General features: G+C 41.0%; 1 protein-coding gene across 3 annotated transcripts in view; it reads left to right on the forward strand.

Moving 5' to 3' along the window:
• Positions 1-20,064, forward strand: part of TSPAN4 (tetraspanin 4) — a 461,954-nt gene that overhangs the window by 102,496 nt on the left and 339,394 nt on the right. The window lies entirely within an intron of this gene.

The raw sequence follows: 20,064 nt of genomic DNA on the forward strand, positions 1-20,064 counted from the left end.
GCACAGCTCAGAAACTTTATTAACCAATTTGATGGCTTCCTTGGTCCGAGCTATTCTGTAATAAAATCAGAGGTGCCAGACAGTGACTTGTTGGGTGCTTACATCATGTCTCCTGTGGTGGTAAAATGTCAGAGGCAGGGGTCAATGTATTTAACGCTTGAGACAGTTTATACCAGCCTGCATATATGCATATGAGAGGAGGGTGTTGCTGCCATGACCAGAACTTCAGGAGCTGAGTTAGTACTCTGTGTGACACAGGTATAATTTGACCTGGCGGGGGTCCTTCAGCTCAGTCACTGGTTCTTCATTTTAACAGTTGCACAAAATTTGATTCTACCACAACCATACCTTGAACTCAAGTGAAAAATGTGTGTCACTGTAACATGAAGAATGAAGTATGGGCTAAACTGAACAACTACAGATGAGAAGTCTGAAGTGAGGCTGCTTAACAAAACTTAAAGCTTAAGGATAATTTTTTAGAGAGTTTGGAGGAGCAATTAAGTTTTCCAAGCCACGTCTATGCAGAGACAGTATCTAGATTACTTGGTAGCCTGGGAAGATGTAGTAGTATTGAGAGAAGTTTTACCAGCTTGTCCAGTGTGCTGAATGTTTGTTTATTTTGGTAGAGCACTGCTGCAGGATTAGTCAAATGAAAGTGCATCTTCATATACTGTAGTTAAACTGTCAGTAGAATGAACCTCTGTATTCTTGTTTGACACTTAAAGCATTCTGCTTTTGCAAAGGGTAGCATTAGCTATAAGACCTACCCACATAAATAGCTTAGCTCAAGGCATTGCTATGAGCATGCTATAATTTGGTTGAGTACCTCATGGTGATCTGTCTCCTGTGGGGTCACTCTCCTCTATCTTGCACTGAGAAGCAGAGATGATCTTCAGTCTTTGTATACATGCCTGCAGAAAAAATTAAAACAAAATAGAGTAGGGTTGAAGTTGTGCACGACACTGTCTCAACCCTAGCTGACATTTTGGGTATTCAGCTGTGAATAAATGAGTCTGCCTATCAGTTCATCAGGGAATCTAGCAAATGAGGAACTGCAGTAATTAAAACCTTGCTGGTGTGAAATCCTACTGAAAATACTTAGCATCTGCCATCCAGCAATTTTTAAGTAATTAACAAGCTTTCCACTTTCTTATGAGGAGGTAAACATCAGTGTCTCCCATTTTACACTGGTATTCAGAAGAGTCAAATGACTTCCTGTGTCATATGCAGTGAACCAAAGCAGAGTTCTTTGATTAGGATTTTAGCATTAATGTCAGCAGTCTTTCCGTATATGCACTCATAGTTATTATAACTAATAGAGCAAATATATGAGTTTTAATAACTTGTCAATTGAGGAGAGATCATGTGGCTTTCTTTGGAAGAACTGAAGAGTTATGCCGTTGTGAAAGAGAAGGAGCTATGGCTGTAAATGCACTTCTTGCTCGCACATGTTTTTTTTCATCTGGGGAAGAGTAGAACTGATTGTTGATTCTTCAGGAAAAAGATTTTTCCTTAATAAATAGTGTAAGGACACTTCAAAAATACAGGTTAGAGGCTTACTCACTATATAAACCGTATCAATATGCTGTATGCAATGGCTTATTGCAGAAGCATGATACTTGAAATCAGTCAGATCAGTAATAAAGTATAGCTTGACCAAGAAGTGGTTGAAAATAGTTGAATAATTGCTGCACATTGTAAAGTATTTCAAGTGGAACATAAGAGCCCTTCACCTTCATGGAAAAGTAATTGCATTTCACCTGGAAACCTGTAGCCGGAACCTGCCTTTAAGCTTAGGTTGGATACTGGTGAAGGCATTAGAAAGAGATTTTCAGGTCGTATAGTGATATAGGCCCTGAAAGGCTGTAGGCAGGAGAGAAGGCAAAAATGATGAAAGAACTGAAAGAAATTTAATATTAACAGAAGTCCCTGCTACTTCAGTGTATTTCAGTATGCTTTTTTGTCACAACCTGCTTACAGAGCTGTACCTGGAAACCCAAGTCTGTTATAAGCGTATGTCTAATTCTGACTAAAACATATAGCCAAAGTGGCTGACAGATAGTGTATGGTTTTCCTTATTCTGACCTCTAGGTTTGCAAAACCATTCTGTGATTCTATGAAAACTTCATTGTACCAGCATTACAAGAATCTTAGAATTGCCTTATTTTAAACTCTGAGTTGACTTCACAAGGAAGTTCATCATGAAGCCTCTGAAATATAGTTTATTTCTAAGATGATATGTTTTATGTTCCTAATCCTGCAGATGAAATCACTATTCTCACACTGCAAGTCTTAACTGAATCTGAAACAAAATAAATATAAGCCAATAGGATTAATTTATCTTCCAGCTGAAACATAGCTGAGAAAAGGGGGACTGTGATAACATTTTGGATGATACAATATGAGCCTGGAGGGTGGGAAAAGGAAGTGATAAGACAGTCCTGTGAAACTTCAGGAAAACTGTAAACACAGTGGTTCTAGTGCCATGACAAAGAATTTGTCCAAGATACCTGTATGAAGACCCATTTGTTGCAATTTATAGACTTTTATTTAGATGTCTAGGTGGCTGAGTTCCAAGACTTCTGTTATCCTTAAAGAGTTCAGTCTGGCAGTCAAAAAGTGTGTGGTGATGATTCATCAGGTGTAGTGAGCACGAGCACATTTTTGACAGATGCAATTAAGTTGTGTGCCTTAGCAACATTTTTCTTAGCCACAGGTCAATGTACTCTCCATTTATTCAGGCTTTCTCTTAAGTGACAAATGGTGCAAGACAGCTGTTTTAGAAACAGGACTCGTTTCAGTGTCAGAGGTGAGAAAACACTTTTTGTTGCATGTAATGGAAAGGCCAGTATCAGAGTCCTCTCAGAGGGAGCTTTAGAAAGTGCTGTAGCTTTATACTATGTGGGAGAACTTTTCATTTGTGAAAGCAAGGGGTAGAGAGCACTCCTGTTTCTTCTACAGGCACTGGATATTGCAGCTGCCTACTACCTTGCTAGCTTCTATGCAAATGCAGGAGTCTGGCTGTTCCACATTACCCGCAGGCACAGTGCCAATGTCATATACCTCCTAATCTCTCAGGCATTGTTTATTCTAACCTGCTTTTATACCTGGCAGCTCCCAGCCCTGCCTTCTCTTGCATTGTCCTCCTGTTGCCGTACCTGCTTTCTGGTTGCTTGGTGAGCCACTATTATGCCAGAGTATCTTTGGGTTGAAGTCATGACAAGCTCAGTCCAATTTGAAATATGGAGCTCTTTTTCTGTAGCCCTTTGGATACCAGACTGTTCCTCAGCATTTCTCAAGTCCAGTTGCCTTTCTTGCTTTGCACCTTGAACTGGAAAAATGTGGTGGATTAGCCCAACTGAGGGGCTGAGATCTGCTTGAAACACTGGACTGGAAATGTATACATAGGCACTAGATTCTGTTGTGAACCATGGTAGCAGTTACAGACCTATGTGGAATCTTGTCTTATGAGGGGTGGGGAAAGTTCAGCCTTTTCCCCTTAGCCTTCTGGTAACAGAGAATAAAATAAACCTGACATTGTTATAACATGTGATCCCTTTCTTAGGAGTTTATTTCCTGACAAGGGTAAGAAGATTCTTCTTGCTTAGTCTGTATGCATGCTGCCCACTGAGAGCTGTATGAAGCAGATGACTTCATATTTCACCATGTCTTTCAAGCAGTCTTTGCTCTTTTGTACCAGTCCTACTGACCAGTGTGAGTATGCAGAAAATGGAAAGGAACAGGGAAGTGCACATCCTCTCTGAGCCTCTGTGTCTCAGTGTTCAGGAGTTAACAATGGGTGGGTTGTCTCTAGTAACTATATTTGTAACCATGTGAAGCCACAAAACACGACTTGGTGTTGACAATTTGGGTTATTTAAAATAACTGTGTTTAAAATGCCAAGCCTATGGGAACTGAGTTGATTAAGAAAGAAAAATGTCAGATGTTTCAGGTACAGTAGATGTCAAGAAGTGTTTAATTAATAATTTGTATAAATATGCATTTTCTGTGGCTAAAGCTCATACACTGAGAAGAAGTGATTAGTTCTGTGTACTAAGGGTTAGTGAGGAAAAGTTGTTGAAAAAGCAATTAATGATTTTCCACAGTACTGTTTGTGAATTACACAGTGATAAGCACAGTGAATTCCAGCTTTCAAGGTCTCAGGTTAGATGATTTCTATGATGCCTTTCCTGTACACTTTTAAGTATTTCCCTAAGAATATATGTAGAGCAGCTTCATAGATGTGGGTTTGTGGGACAAAACAGTGCTAAAGGACTCAACACCTAGATTTGTATATGTTTCAGGGATGTTTACTTCATACTGGCTCTAGCTGTAGCTCTGCTGACTGCCAACGTGGTGTGCCACCTTGCATTGTCTACTGAGACTACTTGTCAATCTGTGTGGCTGTAATCCTTGTGTGAATGGGAGCAGTAACTGCGGAGGTGTGGTGTTTGCAGACAGGCAGCTTGTGATAACACTGCCTCTTTCTCTATGGACATTCATGCAACATGTATCTGGACAAAGTGGCAGCTGCTCAGATGCTCGTTCCTAGCTGCAGGCCGAATTACTCAACAGCTGACATACAAGGTCATCTGTGAGACTGACCAATTGCAGTGTAACACAAAACTTTACATTTAGTTGATTAATTTTACTTTTTTTTTAAATATAATTTTCTCTTCCTTAATGTGAATAATTCTCATTTCACAGTTGCCAGTTCTGTTTATTTTGTTAAATGTGGCATTTCCCTTTGGAGCCTTCACAGGCTGCTCAACTCAAAGAAACTGCACACTCCCCCTTCTGTGCCTTGTGTGCTACTCTTGAGTATAAAGTGTCTTTGTAGTGTCGTCTGTGTGAGTTCGGTTATACCATTAGTTAAAAAACAAACAAACAACCAACCCACCTTTAAATTTTGAGTGTCTGAAATTTCTTCTTAATTACCTTTAGAAACCAGCCCACCTTTTCTTTCTCTTGATCCTTATGGAAAACCAGTTGATGCAGAAGCATGGGGAAATAGCAGTGTGGAGGGTGGAAGGCCGATTTCCTCTGGCATTTGGAAATTTAAGGATTCTCTTTCCTACTGGCTTGGAACAAAACCTAAAAATGTTGAAAGACTCCACAAAGGAATACTTTGTGGCCTCACATGTGTGTGTAGGTTGATATTTGACTTGCAGTCTGTACTTTTTGTTTCAAATTTCAAAGCCGAAATATTTCATTTGGATTCTGATATCTGAAGTGCAGATGTAATATGCAGAAAAGAAGTGTGGAATTTAAAATAAGGGCAAGTAATTTAAAAATGAAAAGTGAGCAAAACCCTTTTTCTTTAGGAAAGGTTGTGGGGTGGAATGACTTGTATCCTGTAGTTTTAGTTTTTAATACTGTCAACATTGTTTTGACTTTGTTAAACACTAACATTTCAGCAGAAATGCTTTCTTTTCAGATGAATTGTGGATCTTTTGAAATCCTGTGGTTTTCTGTTGTTGCTGTTGCTACCACTGAATTTTTCTGATGCACAGAGGCAGAATTTAGATTAGGTTTTCATAGTGCTCTGCTGAAATCTTTACAATGAACAGCATTCCAATAACATTAGTGTATTTCAACATGTAGAGAAGCTAATCCTGGCCCTGTTGATGTCACTGGCGAAACCACAGTGAACTTTGCCCAGTTGAGGCTTTCATTTGAATGATTCAAGGTTTTGCTTTCTCTGCTAAGCTGGAGCCCTTTGTTTTTGAGGCACTTGATGAAACAGTTTTGTATGGGTTTGTTTAGGCTTTGGTTTAAATGCCAGTTTCTCACATGTGTTACGTATCTTTTTTTTCTCTTTCCAATTTTGTTGGGCTTTGTTCCTTCACCATGGAGCCCAGATGCAATGTGTGTGAGTTGGGAGGAGGCAGGAATGACACCTGTTTTGGAAGTAAATGAAAATTAACACCAGCACCTCCTGCCCTCCTCATTCCATCAGTTTCATTCACTTCCTTATTATCATGGCAGAGTTATGACTCTGAAGCAGAGAGGTTCTCCTTTACAGTGGCAGTTTTTGGCCCCACTAAACTATACTTAAAAAAAAATAATAGTAAAATCTCAGTATTCTGTATAGTCAATCACTCTGGAGCATCCCTTTCACACAAAGTTAGCCGTTTCAATGCCTTTAGTCCCTAAATGAAATAAATAACTCTATCTTTTCTTATAGCTGGTATTGCTTCTGGACTTAAGTCATTTTAGCCTTCTAGTACCAGCTGAGGCTTTCTGGAAGAGAGAAGGCTCTTTTCTGTCCCAGAGTTCATTTTACACATGGATTTTGTGATGAAGGGGAGCTCTGTTTTATGCTTGAGTTCCTTTTCCAGAATGTTCATTGTGTTCAAAGAAAGGACAGAATTACACACAGTTTCATTAAGGCCAAACTGTGAGTTCTGTGTCCAAAACTGCCATAAAACTGGCTGAAGGTAGTGCAGGATTTGGAGGTCACATCATGATATCGGTGTAGCTGTGCCTTTACTGACATTGCTTAATGTGCCCTGCAGAAAGCTGGTGGTTCTTTATTATGTGAGCTTGCCTGCACCCTGCTCTTGTGTGGCACAGGCATTTCTCGGGTAACTGGTGAGTGTTATACTCTGGAGAGGATTCAGGACCTTTGTCATTTTTGCAGCTGTTTCTTTTGTGAGTGTATGTATCCTGTGCTAGCAATGGGGTTACACTGTATCTTACATATATACCAGGCAGCTGAGATTGCCTGTCATGCGGTCATGTAAAATTATAAATCTTTGCATAAATATTTATGATTCCTGATTTTTAACTCTGCTCTGTGAGGAGCCTGATTGCAATTAATGACTTGGTTGCGTTTCCTGAGATTTAGTTAGAAAACTTCTCTTAGAAGCCTATTGCTAAACAGCATTCAGCAAGTTAAATGCGGTTGCTGGCTTTTATTATCAGAGGCGTAGTAACCTAGGAGCAGTTACAAGATGCCTGATTATAACAACATCTTGCATATTATCCATGCTTGTTTTCTGCAAATGCCAGTTTATTCTTGAAAAGCACCCTAGAATTTCATAGCACTCATACATGGTCTTATTGGGAGTGCAGGTGAGGCTGTCTTAATGCAGCGCTTATAAGTAATCCTAAGAGGTTTGGACAAACACCTGGGCTATACAAATACACTGTAAACTGTAATTATGCACTATGTAGCTGCAAGAACTGAATAATTCTACTGTCACTTTGACTTGAAGGCATTCTAATGCTTGCCTTGTCATGGCTTGGTGGCCTCATTCCTGGTCAGGATGTCATTGCATTGTGCTCCCTACAAACACACTGTAAGTGATGTTGAAGGATTTAGCATCTAGAATGGCCAACACAGAAAGGAAATACCATCGTACTCCTTTCAGAAACAGGACTCTAAAAATGGTAAGGTTGGGTCAGCTCTTACGGGAAAGTTCAACTTGACTCAGCTGCAAGTCTTAGGCAAAGGGCTGAGGCTGAAGGCTGCCTGTCCTTTGCAGATTGCTCCTGTTCTCAGTTAGGCATTTCCCTGATATGTTGTTTCAGTGGTTATTTGCTTTTCATCTTGCTACATAGTTTCAAAAAAATACTCATCCAGATGGGCTGTTTGATTTTCTGGGTGTTTCACTCTTTTATGTTTAGTTAAGTCAATATATGTCAATTTTTCATCCATAAAACAGAGCTAAAACTTTCATATTTAATACTGTGCTGTGAGGGTAAATTAAGAGGTTCATTTCTTTTTTTTGCTGTGTCAGGAAGAGAGTTAATATGACTTAAAGATGAAAATAAATATTTCGGATCCAGTCTTTCCTTCCTCCCTCTCTCCTGGCATTACATGTGTACTCTGGATCTGAAGCTTTTGCTCACACCTGCCCATTTGTGATGTAAGTAACACACATTTTAAAAGCATTATCCTATTTGGATTGCACAGGGTAACACCTGCTTATTCAACTTTCTTTGACCTTGTTTCATAAGTGTAAGAAGGGATGTTGCTCTTTGGAAGCAGCTTGTTCATACTACATCTTAATTATTAGGAGAGTGTATTAATCATGACATTGGGTGACTAGAGCTCAGGAGTCAGGCTCTAGTTCTCAAAGAGAGAAAACATAATCTTGTGGTTAAATCAAAAGCTGAAGATCTTGCATTCAGTCCCTTTCTTTGTGCATCCTTCAGTATCCCGAAGTTATTAAGTTCTGGAGCTCAAATTTCCCTGTCCAGCCTAGGCGTTGTAAGACCAAATTAATTAGTGTAGATGAGTCACTTGAATGCTCTGGGGTTGTGGTTTATTTAAAAACCTAAATCTATCACTGAGGCCAGACTTTTCTAAAGGTCACATCTTGGCTTTTAAGCTTATGCCAGTAGTTGTCTTACCATTGTCATTTAGGATTTGTATCACAGTTTTGCCTGGAAGCCCACATGCACATCAATGAAGAACTTTCAGTGAAGTCAGAGGCAATAAATGGATATGAAGAACATGAGAGAAAACATGGCAATGGATTACACTATGTATGTGTGTGTGTGTGTCTGCCCAACCACTCACAGGTTGCTATTTGTGGTTACTTTTTGGATTTTCTATTTGATGAGATTTGTTACTAGGAGGAGGCCATGAGTATTTTTAACAGGTATTCATATGTACAGGCAGTTCCAGGGGAGAGGAGAGGTCAGAACTGGTTACTGAAAAGCTTTGCAGATGAACAACACAGGCTCATTTTGCTATAGTGGAACTGGGAGTCAGTGTGTGATAAAAGATGAGTGTAGTGAGAAGCCAGGAAAGACTATCAGCGTTAAAACAAGCAGTGGAGAGTATCGTAGGAGTTATTGTAGCTTTATGTTGGGGAGAGATCTCTCCAGCAGTTATTTTAAACAAATGTAAGTAGCACAAGATTACATTATTGAGATTGGAGAGAAAGAGGTTTCAGTAGCAAATGTCCTAGCAAGATCGTTGCCAGATTAGTGTGCAGACACCAGTCTGTCTTTGCACTGCAAGGTGTATTTCTACCCTAAACTGAATTATTTTAGCTGTCAGCAAATGCTTGATAATATAGTGGTCTGTGCTTGGGAGATTTGCTCTTTATATTAGTGTTATATTGCATTCCGTGTTGAGGCTAGACAGAGCCACTCATCTTTACCTCATGGTCCCACGTGGCCCCACTTAACTTAGTCATGAGTGGGCAATTAAATAAGAAGAGAGACCTTGTCAGCTCCAGGCATTAATATAAATCTCGGTGCCTGTAATACATTTACACGGCTCCCCCGGGCCTATCTGGACTTATAATCATCTCTCTCATTCACTGATCTTCTGGGGTATTGACTACTCGCTTTTGGTTTATAGTTCTCCGAATCAGAGTTTGGCCCAGGAGGAAACCAGCAATGAGTTTTTCTGACAAGCATTCAGAAAGCAGACATTTGCCCATGTTGGTGTGCATAGGCATTGCCTCAAGTAACAGTAAATACTCTGCTGGGGAAACAGAAGTTTTCTTCAAGTTGGTGTATTCAACTCTTCATGTTGGTGAACAACTGCCTCTAAACAACATTGAATTGTTTATGCAAAATCACACAGAAGCAGGAAGGATGCATGGCTGGAGTCTGGTGTGTGTTTCTTTTTTTTTTTCTCCAAGAACATTAGAAGACATTATTTTTTGCTCTCAAAGTTAGGCAGAACTCTTCCATTCATTTCTGTTCCAGCAATCCCAGGGTACTACAACTAAATAAATGTCATGGCATAATTTTGTAAGTAGTCTGCACTTGAGCATTCTTCCAAGAAGATACATATTGTACTGGCTTTTATCAGACAGACTCTCAATGCTGCAGAGCCTTAAAGCAAATGTAGTCTCAGACTTCTTCCCTTCCTCCGTTCCCATAGAAAGCACCAAGGCTGTGTCCACCAGAACAGCTGGTACTGGTGCTAGTTATTTCCATTTCTAGTATAGATGTGTTGTGAAATCCAAAATAAGCTTAAGAGATAACATTAGCAGAATCTAATATTGTCAGAGGCTCTGTAGCTACATAAAGGGCATTCAGACTGTCAGTGTTTACTTTTGACAGTGAGAGACATGGATGCTGTGACCAAACATTAAGGTGACTCTATTATACCAAATGATTGGTGTGCATTTTCTTCTTTCAGCTGATAAATGTTGGTGCAGAGGAAGAAGCTGCCCACTCTGTGTCTTCATTGATCTCTTTTTCATATGCGTTTTGAGAACCAACTTGTAGCAGGCAGCAGCCAGTTACAGACCAGCTGATCACGACAGTAAGGAACTGAATGGGTGACGGCAACTGGGTCTGGATGGCTGATACGATTTTCAAATGTAGCTTTCAGCTCTGTGTAACCAGGCATTTTCTTGCAGTGGCTGGTGCAGCTATTCTATATCACTTTGGGCTCAATTTTGTCCTCATGTGCATGTGAACCATTCACAGTGAAGATCGGCTTGTGTATGTATGACTGTGCATTCAGGATTTAGTTCAGTCTTATGTTAAAGCTGAGTGGCAGCAATTGGTGAGAGTCAAATGGCCTCAGTTGCTTTCTATTTTATTACCTAAACCACTGTAAGCTTTCCATGCTTCTTGCTGTTTTTCTCTCAGCGCCTTCCCCTTCTGCTCATTCCAGGTGCGTGCTAATGCAGGTGCCACACAATCTGTTCGAGCTTTGGAGTAACTCTGAGAGAGAAACTGCAATGTTGATTTGTTTTAATGTTTAATTATGAAGGACCCAGCATTAAAGGCTGGAAATGTTCCCAACTGATGAAAGGTTTATGTGTGTGCATGTATGTATATAGCCTGACTGGTTTATATTTGTTTGTTGGCTTTTTTGTTTGTTTTTAAATTTCATTTGGACAATGAACACAAAACATCGTCTGTTTCTGCTGCTGCAGACACAATATTTACAGCTGAAACGTTTATGGTGACAGTCCCTCAGCAGCACACATTTCAGAGCATTGCTGTGGTGCTGATGAAAACCTTTGAAGTCTCTGTGGTAAGAACCACAGTAGTATTTTCCTTTCCTTTACTTAGGTTTATCATGCTTGAGGTCAGTTACAGCCTTGTCAGCAGGTCAGAAATACTCTGCCTTGTGCTGTTAAATGGGAGGGAGGCTCTGGGCATAGTGCTAATAGCCTGCCGTTCATAAATGGGTACAAGTTAATTAAGCCTTTGCTCTTTTTTTTTGCTCATTCTGTCATTTCCTAAAGGAAGGTTTATTGTCTATATGCTGAATAACCAGGTGCAGAGCTCCTTTTCAAATACTGTTTTGTTACTGAGCAGTTTTGAATCCTGGACACGGACTTCTGCTGGGGTGCAATGCAGGCCAGAAATTGCAGCAGGAGTTCAGAGTGAAGGCCTGCTGACCCACAGCTCCTTGCTCCATTTCTGGACATGAGGTTGTAGCCAGCTGTCTCTCTCTGGAGAGGAATGTTTCAATATTCATGCTGCAGGCGTGAGTTTGTATGAGACTGATCTTCAAGATTATACTGCTGAATTTGTTTTATCATGCAATTGTTTGTCCCCAGCTCTGCAGGACTCACCTTTTTTTTCCCCTCAGCTAATCTTCAGTATGATCCATGCCCATGGGTCTGGTTTCCTCTCATGAGCAGTCCTGTTAGAGTCCATAGAGGGCCTTGGCATTAGGCAAGCATAGGAATGTGTGGAGAGCAGGGACTTGCTGTGTGCTGAAGCCCAGTGTTAATGTGCCACACCTTCTAATAAGGGATGATCTAGAGTGAAGGTGCTGTCATGCCCATGCTGGGTAAATGGGACTTCTGTGCGTGACCTGTAAGTGAGTTGTCACCTAGTTCATCAGAGATGCAAATAAGTGATGTAAGTTATAGCTAAAATGTGCAGGGAATATCTAATGTAATAAATGTGTAATGTAATTTGAAGAGTTAAACATAGTTTGCTGCCTTCTTATTCTTTCTGTAGACTTAGAGAAAAAGAGGCTTTGTTACTGGCTGTCCTCTGAGTATTGGGCTTTGAATATTCATCCAGCCAATCTTCCTGATTGACTGACAATCCCAGGTGGCTGCATATACGCTAACACCAGTTGATGGAGTATGCTTCCTAAAGGCTGATGCTGCCTGCCTTTATCTGCAGCTGAGTAGTCACTTGTCCTCTAGTGAAGGTGGAGGCCCATATGAGTGATTTCACATTGGCAAAAATACAAGACATAAATTCTGTCATTTCTTCATCTTTATGTAACTGAGTGCTCTTTTTGAGATGCTTTGCTATCAGGTTGCATTTGAGTTTGTTGACAGAAAAGAAGCAGTAAGACTCAGGAAGCATTCACTGGTCAGGAAGTGGATATTCACTGGAGCACAGGATTTATGTGTGTGCCTGTTTTCCCAAAAGCGATCTCTTTTGCCTCTTTTTCTAGATTATTATTGTTCGAAGCTTGTCTTTGAAGGGTGGTCCTGCAGTCAGGTCCCTTCCCTATAGCTCTCTTCAGTCCCTGTGGCCGTGATCACTTAGCAACTTTTGAGTATCTTAAACCTACAGTTTCTCTTCTGACCCCATCAAATACAGTATGTTCTTAATCAGTTTCCCTGCCTTTGCCCAGCCAGTTGCTATTTTATGGGCTCCTCTTTATTCTTAAGTCTTGGTTTGTTTTTCACTCAATCTTTGCTGCCTTGTACAAGCTTTTAAAAATGCTTGTCTCTGCATTCATCTGCCTGTCCCTCTCCATGGCTGATGCTTGACTCTTTTCTCTGGTTCGTGTGCTGCTTTCTTTACTGTAGTAACAGCAGGGATTGCGTGGAGTACTTCCATATGCTTCTCAACTTTCCAGCTTTGGGACCCAGGTATTGCTCAACCTGGAGCTGCTGTTGCGGAGCATGCTGCCCGGGGTCTCAGCAAGCTCACTGCAGCTGGACTCTTTGTAGAGAACCTGTCTGGGGGTAAAGATCTAGAGCACCTCTCCTATGAAGACTGGATGGGCTGGGCTTGTTCAGCCTGGAGAAGAGAAAGCTCTGAGGAGACATTATAGATGCCTTCCAATACCTAAAATGGGCCTATATGGAAGCTGTAGAGGGGCTTTTTACAAGGGCATGTAGGCATAAGACAAGGGGGAATGGTTTTAAACTGAAAGAGGGTAGATTCAGATTAGACACTAGGAAGTAGTTCTTTACTGTGAGGGTGGTGAGACACCGGCACAGGTTGCCCAGAGAAGCTGTGGCTGCGCTATCCCTGGCAGTGTTCAAGGCCAGGTTGGTTGGGGCTCTAAGCAACCTGGTTTAGTGAAACGTGTCCCTGCCCATGGCAGGGGGGCTGGAACTGGATGATCTTTAAGGTTCCTTCCAGCACAAACCATTCTATGATAAGACGTGAGATACCCTAAAGCCTAATGAATGCTTGCAGAGCCTGTGCCAACTGCATCATGCAGTTGCAGGTGTGAAGGTGTAATATAGCAGCTGGATTATTCCAAAGTGTGTAAATTAGTCATATTTGGGTGGCTTCTGGCTGCACACTGTTCCTTTTAAAAAAGAAAGGAAAAAAAAGCTAAAAAAAACCCTAAAATGCTGCATGTATTTCATGAGCTGCTGCCTTCGGAGGTAATGCAGCACTCTGGTGTGTTCTTTAGCACATTGTCTCCTTAACATTGAAGTTCTGTCTTCAAATGCCAGGGAGAAAGAGGGCCTGAGGTACAGTAAATTGGTGCTTAAAGTTATCTTCTCCTCCTTTGTTAAATAAGATGATGACATGATAGCAATTCTTTGAACAAGAAGGAGGGTAATGTAAGGTTGATCAGTGTGAAATCAGCTGTTGTCAGCCCAGTGGATAGAACTTTGGAAACTGTCCTAAAAGAAAGAAGTCAGAAACCAACAAGAAGGCTATTTTTGTGGAATTGTCCTTATTTCTTATTTATGGCAACAGAGAGGAGGATCCTGTGACCCCTCTTTATCCTATTTGAAGAAAGATCAGAGTTTAGAGACTGCAGGCAGAGATTTGCTAATGGCTAATATATGTCTTGGGGATGACAGGTCAGATGTCCCAGTCAGTGGTGCCCATAATCATAGGTATGTATAAGTTAAGGATCTTGCTAGCACACTTTCTGTAGTGAGACATAAATAATTGAGGAGAAATTTGTAATTGAAGGGCAGCTGCAACCAACCTGCACCCTGCCTTTAGTGGCTGTGTTCTGCAGTCAGGAGTGCTATTGCCATGGGAAATATCCTAGGAGAGCATCATCAAGCCTTGACGGGCTTCTTGGGGATTAGAGTGCCTTCTGAAAGGAAGTCGTTGTTATAATCAAAAGTACTTTCCCCACTGTTTCCTCATCGGAGTGGATCAAAGTGATCCTTGATGGTTAGAAAGACTCAGTGCCTGTGGGTCTGTCAAGCATAGCCTTGCCTTACTCAACTTGTGTATCTGTCTCATGAGACCTTGAATGTGGGCATTGGCTTAAGCATTGGGCATCTTATTTCACACCTGGTCAAGCTGATGTTTTAAGACAAAAATGTCAAGCCAGTCCAGTTTGCATGGATTCTTAGTCTAAATCCTTAGGAGGGTTTTGGCAGGACACTTCAATTGTACTTTTGGACATTCAGGTCATCACTTCAACGTATAAATTCCTCCACTGCCACTCTGACCAGATATGTAGCATTGGCCTGTTCAAAGAAAAGCACAGGCATTGATCTCCCGTTCCTCACTCCATACAAAGAGTTTTGGAAAGACATATACTTTCAGGGCTGATATGAATTCATAGAAACTGGCTTGGTGAAATTTAGCATCAGGCCACAACCTGTCTGTGAATTTCTTTATAGACATCTCTCTGATGCAACAGACTCCCTTGTATCACTGTGTCTTGGTGTAACTAGAAGGTTACTGTGAAAGACTCACAGTGAGCTGTTATGCTGATGGGTATAAGTGATGACGATGATGCTATGTTTTTACAGCTCAGCAATCATTTCTATTTGTTCTTGAACCTGGCTGTGCTTCAAAACAGAATTTAAGTGAAGTCACCACCTGTTCATTTTTCAGCCAGACAATCTGCTTTTTTAATCTTGTAATAATAAAAATCCCCTTTCAATTTGTTTTTCTGGCTGGCATCTGATTTCTGGCTTGTTTTCCAGCCAAGTGGCATCTCCTCCTCCTCTTTACAGCTTTGCTTCTGGCTGCTCAGTGTAGCACTTAACACATGACGTGGCATCACTAGAAGCTGTAGTAGAGAATCCAACTGTAATAGAGTGAGCGTAGAAATATGGACTCATGAAGAAACTGGATGCGTAGGGAGAAGGCATTTCTACGACATTTTCAACTTGTTCCTGCATCTCAAAAATAAGTTGCTGTTAATTAATGCATATAATACACCTGTATGTTGGTAGAGATTATACTAAATGTATAGATAAAAGGCACAGACATAGTGAATGTGTACAATGGTGATTTCTGGGGCCCAATTTCATACACTTAAAAGGAGCTACATAGGGGCCTTGAAGTTCCCTGATGGTGTTACAGGATAATCATTTGCTGTTGCTGCTATTATTTGAGGATACAGCTTTTGTATTTTATCTCCCATATGTACTGGTATTTACACTGTCAGAGAGCTGGACAGAAAAATTCATGAGACCTTTTCAACTCTCACCCAGGTAGTGCTTTGGGTGTGAACACATGTATGCCAACTGTATATTGATATAAAAACTATGGAGGGGTTTGAATGAAAATCCATGGTTTTCCCTGACTTTATTTAGCCATTGCTAGATAATTTTAGATGTGTAATACAACTTAGGCAGCCATGGAGCTGGCCTGCATGTATCTACTCTAACTAAATTGCATTTAGAGAGGGCTTTGAGGCAGGTGAATGGTTAACTCCTCCACTCCTCATCCCTGATAGCCATGTGAGTAATTAGGAAAAGCTTCCAAAGAGGCTTGAAGAGCAAGGGCCTCACTCACCACCTTAAAATTTGGTGCTGGTTTTCATTATTTCTTTTGCTGTGTTTTTTTGCACTTGAATCTAAACTCTTTCTGCTGGAGCTGGCTACAGCAGTTGGATCGTGGAAGAAAATTAGGAGTTTTGGGACTCTGCTGTCTGAGATTTGTATTGTAAGCTGCTGTTTGCATTGTTCTATAAAGTGTATGTGTATTTGCTGTGGCTGGAATGCAGGGGTCTACAGACCTGTGAGGGTGGCCTGTATGCTGTTCTGAACGGTGCCATTTGGAATTTATAGTTTTGCTGGGTTTATTTTTTACATGAATTAAGCTGTTTTATGGTAGGGAGCCACTTAACTTTGAAATCTAGTACATCTTAGAACAGCATTTGGCCACAACTAAAATTAAACAGAGAATTGGTATGCAAGGAGTGCTTTCACTGAAAATTAAACAAGATAAAATGTTAAGACCCTACGGTGATGTAAAAATAATTATCCAGGTGTGCTCTTTAGGCTTTTAGTGGTGTGAAGTGCTTTTATAGGACAGTGTGTATGTTAATTATAGAATGAACCCTTGATATTTATGTAATGCCTGTTGTCTAAGGCCATAAAACACAAAAGGTGATCAAGTCTTTTTTGCTAATTTTACAGAGATACCTTGCTGTAGATTACAGAGCATGTCAGCAGGGGCAGCTCTTTCTCTGGGGACACATGGTCCATCCCCGCTGCAATTTCTAACCTTGGGCCTTATCTCCCAGCTGTGCAAAGGACAGATGACACGTGCCAGCTTGGCTCCTGCACCTCAGCACACTGGAACAGTGATCACTGCACCTGTGTGGTAGCTCTCAGTGGCACTTAGAGCTCCCTAATCTCCAGCAGCACCCTGCACTGTGGGGGCATTAGTGAAAAAACTTAAAATTTTTGTGGAGGAATAATCTGAAGAGCTTGTAAAGCATAAACCTGGTCAGTTTGGGAGCTCAGGTCAGATATGAGCTGGTGATGTGACATTTGTCAAATGGTCACTTTCAGCCATTTTTGCACTTTAAATCTCCCTGTGAATCTTAGCTGTCAAAGAAATAGGTAAATGATAAGACACAATGTAGCCTTGCAAGTCCTCTTTCTGGAAGAACTCACCATTTGGTCTCGCATGAACAAAGTGATGTGTGGGCTTTCATAAAATCGATAGGGTGCCTGTGTAGGTCTATTGTCCTTAAGGGAGTTCCTGCAGTTTCTCACCATCTTCAAACAGAAAGTGACTGGAAGAAATGTCGATTAAACTGAAGGCCCTCCAGGGCAATGCTTTTGTTTATTACAAAGTGCTGATGTATGAAATAACAGTGCTATAATCATCTGTAAATGAGCCACGAACCAGGAGAACATCCATGAGCATTTTATAACGAGATGTGTTCTCTAAAGTTGCAGTTGACCAGAATAAATCAATAGCCCATGGAGTGCACTTTAATTTTAGTCCTAAATGTAAAAAGGCAGTTTTAAGTGTCTCTGCTTTTGAGAGCACAGGCTTTAAAACTTCCTGACTCTAGCCATTTTCAATGCCTTAAGTTGTGTGCTAAGTAAGTAATGATAAATTTCCTGAAAATGTAGTAGGCCTTTCATCTTTATCTGCTGTGACTTATGCAGAGGAAAATAATTGCATCTCCTTGTTTCAAGGAGCATTGTTCAGTGTACCAATGTTTAATGACTCTTTGGTTAAATACCATTCCCAGCTCATCACTTTTGAGCCATTTATTGCTTCTCCAAGGTGCTGAAGAAGGAAAAAAAGAGAACAAGAAAAAGCAGAGGTAGCTCTAAAGTGTATGTTGGTGTTTCAGCACAAAGATTGGACAGTAGAGGAACTACTAGTTTTTTTTTTTGCTTTAGAGATCTGCAAAGAAGTTGTCATATCATCAAGACTATAGAAGCAAAGAATCTCCCATACTCTCTTGTGGGTAGTGCACACTTACCAGTTTTCTGTCACAGCAGGATGAGTATCTCTTGCAAGCCTTCACACTGCTCTGCTTATTGTGATCTTCGACTGCTCCTTTCCCACATCCTGTTCCTTCATACCACAGATTGCTTCCCATAGCTACACTGGTCTCTGATTCATCTGTCTCTGTTCCCATCTCACTTTAATATGGTCCTTTCCTTTTGCATCTTTTTATTGCAAGCTACCTTTGCTTAGGTCTAGTGAATCCTTTCCTTTTGATTGAAGTGCGTAAGAGTCTCGGAATACCCCACCCCAAATGAATTCCTTCTCCCATGCCTTGTGATTGATGCCTGCTTCGATCAGTAGCCCTGCCCCCTGCTAACAGCTCTCTGTTCAGGGGGAAGCTCATTTTACACAGTCTTCTTTTCAGCAGGTAATTTTACCGTGGTCCCCTGAGAGAAGTAAAGCAAGAGCAGTTGATTTATAAAGCACATCTGCATGGTGCTTTCCTAGGGCTTAGTCTTACAGAAGCCTTCAAACTTCTGGTGGCTACAGCTGAATTCACTGCCTAAATAATTTCTACTACAGGCTGTCTGAGAGGGTAGGGAAACAGTCTACTCTGGGTGTCTGGGATGGTGAGTAGTGTTGTATGTGTTAGGTTTCAATCAATTAAGGGAGGCTGTTCCCCTTCATGTTATTTGAACCAGGTCAGATGGACTTGCTTGCACCCATGTTACATCCTGCCATGGTCTCTTTTTTTGTGTCGTGCAAAGGAAGCTCCTGTTTCTCCTCAGAGCTGTGTTGAAGGCTACCTCAACTTACCCTATGCTGGCAGGGCACCTGATGCATGAAAGGCAGTCCTACAGTGGTGTTAGGTAACTGCGCTGGTTTAATGTCTCCTAACCTTAGAATAGGTTTGTGCTGGACTGACGTGTGTGCTGACAAGGGTGCAGAAGTGCACTTACAAAAACTGAGAGGCTGCAGCAGGTTCTAGTTGTATCGTTGATATTGCTACATATCAGGATATCAAAGGTTTTAAATTATGATGAATGCTGCTTCATTACAATGTTGCTTTGCTGTGTTTATTGAAATTGTAAGGGGCTCTTTTCATTAGCCTACCTAGGATCTACCTTTAACCAGTAGTGGTTCCCCCTTGATTGCTGAGGTCTTACTAAGTTTAAAAGTGCATGATGTATATGGTAGAGATGGTTGCAAGTTGCTTCTCGTCCAAACAAGTTAATTCCCTGTATGGCACAGATTTGCTACTGCTGGGTCATTTGCTGGGAGAATGTAAATCAGAGCAAGGTTGCCGACAATAAATAAATCGATGACGGATGAATTTATGGTCCATCACAGAAACAGAATGGGAGCTGTGATTTATATATTTATTTGCTTTAATAAATATGAAAAAATAAATTGTGACATTATTCATGGGAGCCCTGGTGGTGAGTGCAATCTGTATCTGCCCAGTAAATGAGTTTTTCCTTGTGGACAATTGGCAGCATTTTAAACATGCAGGTGGTTTTTAAAAGTGTGTGTATGGGGGATGGTGTTTTTATGACAATATACCATGACAGTAAGTATAAGCACATAAGAGTAGGAGACTGGTCACCCCTTCCTCTCTCAGAGTTTTTAGGTGATCCTACTTTTGTTTGTTGCTTGGCCATTGGTGTAAGCCAGTGTGATGTTTCTGATCCATGGTAGTTCAAGGTGTAAGAAAAGCAGAATAGAAAAACAGGATCTGGGGATGGGGAGTATCTGGGACTAGCAGATGCCCAGGGTGGACACAGATAAACTAACTGATAAGTAGGAGGACAGGATGATTGCTGTGTTTGGTGTTAATAAAGCCATTAAGCTGGTGCAGACATCTACTGGGGAGTATCCCGAACTACCTGATGTCCAGGATGGGAGCAGTTAAGCTAACTGATAGGATGATTGCTATGTCTGTAATGTTAATTAAGCTTGTTGGGAAAAGTAAACGATCCTTAAAGACCACCACATTTTTGTATGCGTGCGGGAAACTTTCTGTAAAAAGATGTAATATGCCCAGTGACTACATAAGGATGGTCTGTGTAGCAATACGGTGGTACACGTTAGGAGGAGCTATCCCCTGTGTCTTCCGGCTCTGCAGTAAAGAATACCTGCTTGTCAACTTGAAACTCTGTTAGCGAGTTTGTTCCTGGAGTTTTCTCTGAATCACTCATCAGTGATACAGCATACCTGGACACTTAACCATTGGCCAGAAAGCAGAGGAGGTGGAAGATTCCCCCATCACCACCACCCCTTGCCATAAGAAAA

Source organism: Neopsephotus bourkii, unplaced genomic scaffold (assembly GCF_033783945.1).
Source record: "Neopsephotus bourkii isolate Nb327-2 ecotype Australia unplaced genomic scaffold, CSIRO-AGI_Nbou_v1 NB_1792, whole genome shotgun sequence".
Taxonomy (NCBI): Eukaryota; Metazoa; Chordata; class Aves; order Psittaciformes; family Psittacidae; genus Neopsephotus; species Neopsephotus bourkii.